General features: G+C 48.9%; 1 pseudogene; it reads right to left on the reverse strand.

Annotated features, from left to right (window-relative positions):
• Positions 1 to 424: 424 nt before the first annotated feature.
• LOC126102240 (5S ribosomal RNA) lies at positions 425 to 542 on the reverse strand (annotated as a pseudogene).
• Between the last annotated feature and the right edge of the window lie 6,130 nt (positions 543 to 6,672).

Here is a 6,672-nt window from a genome sequence, read left to right on the forward strand (position 1 = left end):
AGAGATCGGATGGTTATACACTGATGGAAGAAAACTCGCAACACCAAAAAGTTATTAAAGTAAAGCAATGAAATTTCGGGAATATATTTTTTAGGTAATATATTTAAGTGATTAACATTGCAGGATCAAGATTAATGTAAGAGCGAGAAAAGCCATTGCAATTGTGAAATTCTGGTGCATTAATAACCGGCGTAACTGCCAGAAAGTTCAGTAAAAACTAAACTCCACAGGCCATGAAGGTCCAAAGGTACTGACAGGCCGCCGTGTCATCCTCAACCCACAGGCGTCACTGGATGCGGATATGGAGGGACATGTGGTCAGCACACCGCTCTCCTGGGCGTACGTCAGTTTCCGAGACCGGAGCCGCTACTTCTCAATCAAGTAGCTCCTCAGTTTGCCTCACAAGGGCTGAGTGCATCCCGCTTGTCAACAGCGCTCGGCAGACCGGATGGTCACCCATCCAAGTGCTAGCCCAGTCCGACAGCGCTTAACTTCGGTGATCTGACGGGAACCGGAATTACCACTGCGGCAAGGCCGTTGGCGCCAGAAAGTTCAATGCAAGCATGCAAACATGCTACATTTTGTATCCCGCCTGGAAGGCGGTGCGTGGGTCTGCCCCTGTAAAGTGAAGGGTAGGCCGAATTTAGGAAGCGGGTAGGAGCAGGAATAGGTGAAATGCTTCGGTACTGTAATCAAAAGTGGTTTTTAGTACATCACTACACAATAACTGGAATACATAAAATATACTTTAACTTTGGCTCAGATGACTACGTAGGTGCGAAGCTGTACATCAAAGCTCACAAAAGTTACACAGGCAAAATCTGTAGTGGCTCGTCCACTATTAAGTAGAAGCTAAGTTGCTTGGTCGTCTACTCGGAAACAAATTGGCAGAATCTGGAGCGGCGCTCGTAGAGCTGCACAGCGCCTACTAGAGGACGCTGTCGTAGGCGTCTATGTCGTAGTGCCAACCTAAGGACTTGTACATAGCCGTGGCATCGTAGCTATCGATGCCACAGTACAGGTTCCGGATACCAGTTTGTGGGATGGAGTTCCATGCCTGTTGCAGTTGGTCGGTCAGTAGAGTGACAGTTAATGATTTTGTGATGACACTGAAGTTGTCGTCCGACGATGTCCCATATTTGCTCTATTGGAGACAAATCTGGTGATCGAGCAGCCCAAGACAACATGTCGACACTCTGTAGAGCATGCTGGGTTACAACAGTGGTATTGGGCGAGCGTTATCCTGCTTCAAAACACCCCCTTGAATGCTGTTCTTGAATGGTAGCACAACGGGTCGAATCACCAGACTGACGTACAAATTTGCAGTCAGGGTGCGCGGGATAACCATGAGGGTGCTCCAGCTGTCATACGAAATCGCACTCCGGATCACAACTCCAGGCGAAGTCCTGCGTGTCTAGCACACAGACAAAAGTTCAGATGTGTGTGAAATCTTATGGGACTTAACTGCTAAGGTCATCAGTCCCTAAGCTTACACACTACTTAACCTAAATTATCCTACGGACAAAGACACACACCCATGCCCGAGGGAGGACTCGAACCTCCGCCGGGACCAGCCGCACAGCCCATGACTGCAGCGCCTTAGACCGCTCGGCTAATCCAGCGCGGCTAGCACACAGACAAGTTCGGTGCACCCTCTCAAGTGGCGCCGGCCGTTGTCGCCGAGCGGTTCTAGGCGCGCTGGTGTTGCGGTCGGCCGGCCGCGGTGGCCGAGTGGTTCTAGGAGCTTCAGTCCGGAACCGCGCGACTGCTACGGTCGCAGGTTCGAATCCTGCCTCGGGCATGGATGTGTGTGATGTCATTAGGTTAGTTAGATTTAAGTAATTTTAAGTGTAGGGGACTCATGACCTCAGATGTTAAGTCCCATAGTGCTTAGAGCCATTTGAACCATCACAAGTGGCGTCCTCCTAACCAACACATGGCCATCACTGGCGCAAAGCCAGAACCAGCTTTGATCAGAAAACACAACAGACCTCCGCCATATCCCCCAACGAGCTCTCGCTTTACTCCACTAAAGTAGAAAATGGTAGTGGTTTGGGATGAATGGAATGCACGCAACAGGGTGTCTGGCTCGGAGATGTCCTAGAAGTAACATTCCTTGTGTCACTGTGGTACAAACTGCTGCTAAGATTTCTGCTTAGGATGCAGCACGATGCGACAGATCCATACGCCGAATAAAACGGTCTTCCCTCTCAGTAGTTCCACGTAGCCGTCTACATCCCGTCTCGCGATCGTACATCCTCGTGACCACAGCTGACAGGAGTCATATATAGCAATCACATTCGTGCCTAGTCTTTCTGCAATATCGTAGAAGGAACACCCATCTCCTCGTAGCTCTATTACACAACCTCGTTCAGACTCAATAATGTGTTGATAATGGTATATTTATCGCCTTAAAGGCATTCTTGACATGGCCATCACTTCCGTTTATGTGGCATGACTCCTTCTTCGTGTTGCGATATTTTTTTCGTAAGTGTTGTTAAACTGATGGTGTTCCGAATGCTGCAGCGAGAGCTGTGTACAACCGAGTGCTGGAGTACGGCCTGCGTACGTCGCAGGACGCGGGAACATCGTAGGTATGTTCATTAATCGGTGCGCTCTCGGAGTATGCTGAAAGAAGACTATTTCCACTTTCTGCCACGAAGTGAGAAAATGGCGGTGTAAGCAGTCAGAATGTGGTGTGGGAGCTGGAAAAGTGGAGGCACGATCAAACGAAAGGGAGTGGGTGGGTACGGAGAAAGGTAAAATGGCCGAGTGGATACCGAGAGCGGTACCCACTCGGTATCGAGAGAGAGAGAGAGAGAGAGAAAGACGGAGACAGAGACAGAGTGACGGAGAAGAGGGGGGTGTGGGGAGGCAAGAGTTTGAGACAAGCAAACAAATACGCCCCGTCCCGACAGAATTTTCTTCTACCACTGTCCAGAAGTTGGCTGTGTTGCCTGCCTGCCTACTGAAATGACTGGGATCTGAGCGTGCCACGTAATCATAACGCCACACGCCCGGCGTGATTCTGTGCACCCTTCCCCTAGAGCAGCTGCTGGCTACAGCCGCCCCCTCTTCCGTCACTTTCCTCCTTCCACCCTTCCTTCCCTCTCCAGCAACCTCCCACTTCCCACACCAGCGCTCGCTTCCGTCCGGCGCGCAGATCTGACGAGACGGGAAGCAAGCAAAGCGGCCGAGACTCGTTCGTCCCGGCACTGCCGCTCGGCGGGCCGTGGGCTAATGCTCCCCGGCATCAATTACTTAGTGGCCGCCGAGGCCTAACAAGGCCTTCCCTCTTTTTGTTTCCCGACTTCCGGGCAGCCACGTATCTGACGGCGCGCCGCGGCTCGGCGCGTGCAGCGCCTCGCTTGCGACCGGCCCTCATCCCTTGCGAGTGTTCCCTGCGAGTGTTTTTGCTGGAAATCTCCCAGACTGAATCAATAGGCTGGAGTACGGTAACATGTCATTACTATTGCAGTACTTGTATTCACGTGAAATACACTGAGGTGGCAATGGAAAAGCGATAGGCATGTATACTAATGATGATCGTATTGTGTACACAACGTATAAAAGGACAGAGCCTTGCCGCAGCTGTCACTTGTACTAAGGTGATTCATGTGAAAAGGTTTCCGACGTGATTATGGCTGCACGGCGGGAATTAAGAGACTCTGAACGAGGGATGGAAGTTGGAGCTAGCCTTATGGGAAATTCCACTTCTGAAATCGCAGGGGAATTCAATATTCTGAGATCCAAAGCGTCAGGAGCGTGCCGAGAACAGCACATTTCAGGTATTACCTCTCAAGGCGGACAACGCATTGGCCGACGGCCATCACTTAACAACCGAGAGCAGCTGCACTTCCGTATTTGTCAGTGCTAACAGACAAGCAGAACTGCATGAAATAACCGCGGAAATCAATGTGGGGCGTACGACGAACGTAACCGTTAGGACAGTGCGGTGAAATTTGGCGTTAATGGGCTATGGCAGCAGGCGACCGACGCGAGCGCCTTGCACGACATCGCCTGCAGCGGCTTTCTTGGATCATGACAGTATCAGCTGGACTCGAGACGAATGGAAAACCGTGATCTGGTCAGATGAGTCCCTTCAGTTGGGACGAGCTGATGATAAGGTTCGAGTGTAGCGTAGACCCCATGAAGCCATGGACCCAGATTGTAACAAGTCTTTGTGCAAACTGGTGGTGGCTCCATACTGGTGCGGGCTGTTTCTGTGTCAGATTGACTGGTTCCTCTGGTCCAACCGAACCGATCATTGGCTTGGAATGGTTATGTTCGCTACTTGGAGACTATCTTCGGTCATTCATGGGTGACAATGCACCATGTCAGCGGGCCACAACTGTTCATGTTTGGTTTGAAGAAGATTCTGGACATTCCGGGCGAATGATTTGGCCATTCAGATCTGGCGACGTGAATCTCATCGAACATTCATGGGACATAATCGAGAGGTTAGTTCGGACAAAAAATTATGCACCGGCAACACTTTCGCAGTTATCTACGGCTACAGAGGCAGCATTTCTCAGTATTTCTACACGGGACCTCTAGCGACTTACCCAGCGAGGTGGCGCAGTGGCTAGCACACTGGACTCGTATTCGGGAGGACGACGTTTCAAACCTGCGTCCAGCCATCCTCATTTAGGTTTTCCGCTTCGGGCAAATGCCGGAATGGTTCCTTTGGAAGGGCACCGCCGACTTCCTTCCCTATCCTCTCCTAATCCGATGGGACCGCTGACCTCGCTGTTTGGTCTCCTCCCCAAAAATCAACCAACCAACCAATCCAGCGACTTGCTGAGTCGCTGCCATGTCGATTTGGTGCGCTATGCCGGACAAAACGAGGACAGACACGATGTTAGGTACACCTCGTTGCACTAAAATGAAAACCATTCCAATCCTTCAAGTTTTCTCGGCGAAATTCATGATTTTTCAAGTTATTGGGTTTGCAGCCTAGTTGCCACTTTATCTAGACACTATCTTTCCACAAATTCCATATTTCTGCTGGTCAGGTGGCGAGTGCAGGACTCGTTACTCGTTGTTTCGGCTCCAGCCATACTGTGAACGGGACAAGCTGCGCGCGGCCCTACAACTGTTTCTCGTAGTAGCTATACAATAAAACTGTTAATAGGAATTCAAATACAACAGAAACACTATGCCTTAAGTTGAAAATTACTTATGTTTTTGTTGCTGTTGTGGTCTTCATTCCGAAGACTGCCGTGATGCAGCGCTTCACGAAAGTCTGTGATCAACAAGCATCTTCATTTATACATGACTACGGAAGCAGATTCAAACTGATGTAGGCTTCAGCAATCATCCCTTAGTCTCCCTCTACAATTTTGAACCCCACACTACTTTCCACTGAAGATTCCTTAATGCCTCAGGATGTGTCCTATCAACCGAATACTTATTTTAGTGAAGTTGTGCCATAAATTTCTTTTTTTCCCAATCCGATTCCCTTCCTCCACGTTATTTATTCTGTCGACATACGTAGTAGAAGAGAAAATGAAGCAGTGAGAGGGGAATTTTAATCTTCGGAGTTCAACAAAACTCTATGTTCGTCATTAACGTAAGTGAGAAATGTGTCTGTATGTATGTTTGTGTGTGTGTGTGTGAAAGAGAGAGAGGGAGAGAGAAAGTATTTATGCAGTATTCACTTCGTCTGCTTGGTCGCTAACTGGGCTTTATTGTTGTGTCGCAAACAATACAGCTCTCACATTCCCCTCTCGTTTTTCTCTTTGTCTCCCCTCCCCTTCTAAATTACGTTCTGCACGACGGGTGCCACCGTGATGAATATTCATCCGCCTGCCATCTTAAAATCGTTACGGGTAAACGGATTAGCAGTGGCTGCCCACGAGCCCTTACCTCACGCTTGCTAACAGGCGTACTCGCCCCTTTTGCTCCGCATGCTAACTTCTCTCCCAAGGAAAGAATACACGCAAAGCGTCACCGATTTTGCTCGTTTTTCTCGTCACTGTAGTACGTCCTTACGTGTAACGAATGATGCTGCTCTGGTACGACGCACAAGCCTTAAGCGTTTTCTAAAAATCGACGTTCAGGGCTTTCCTATCCTGTTCTGTACCACACAACGTTGCTAGCCGTCGAGCAGTGGCGTTAGCGCAACGGACACACGTAGTGAACTACAAGCTTTTTTCCCTTATCTTCGAAAACACACGTTTACCGTTACAAGGAATAATGTTTGTTCTGGAGGGAACAACAATAATTTATTGAAAACGCTAGAGCAGTGTTAATTACTTCTAGGTATGTACTACAACATTCCAAAAATTAGCATGACCCGTACGCTTCCCTTATTGGTATGGGTGTGCCGTTTCAGCGTGGAACCAAGTGTTCTACCATGGAATAAGTTGGAGGGATGATTTCTTTATGCAGGTCCCAGCCACGTAACGAAAATTTAAGTTCTTCGCGAATTCCTCAAACCAGTACGTCAAACGAGTGACGTCTCCCATACGTTGGCGATAGTTTTTCGTCACACACAGCGCAGCGCTACAGAATACCTTAATTTTTGGTTGCTCAGTTTTCGTGGATAGGTGTCTGTAAGTTTTAATAATTATTCTATATGAGCCTAGTCTGCACAAGAACGAAACATTTTTATCACACATTGTTCAAATCGCCCACTGCTTTCGTCCCTGTTTTTAACTGGTGTAAAAC

The sequence above is a fragment of the Schistocerca cancellata genome, chromosome 9, assembly GCF_023864275.1.
Source record: "Schistocerca cancellata isolate TAMUIC-IGC-003103 chromosome 9, iqSchCanc2.1, whole genome shotgun sequence".
NCBI lineage: Eukaryota > Metazoa > Arthropoda > Insecta > Orthoptera > Acrididae > Schistocerca > Schistocerca cancellata.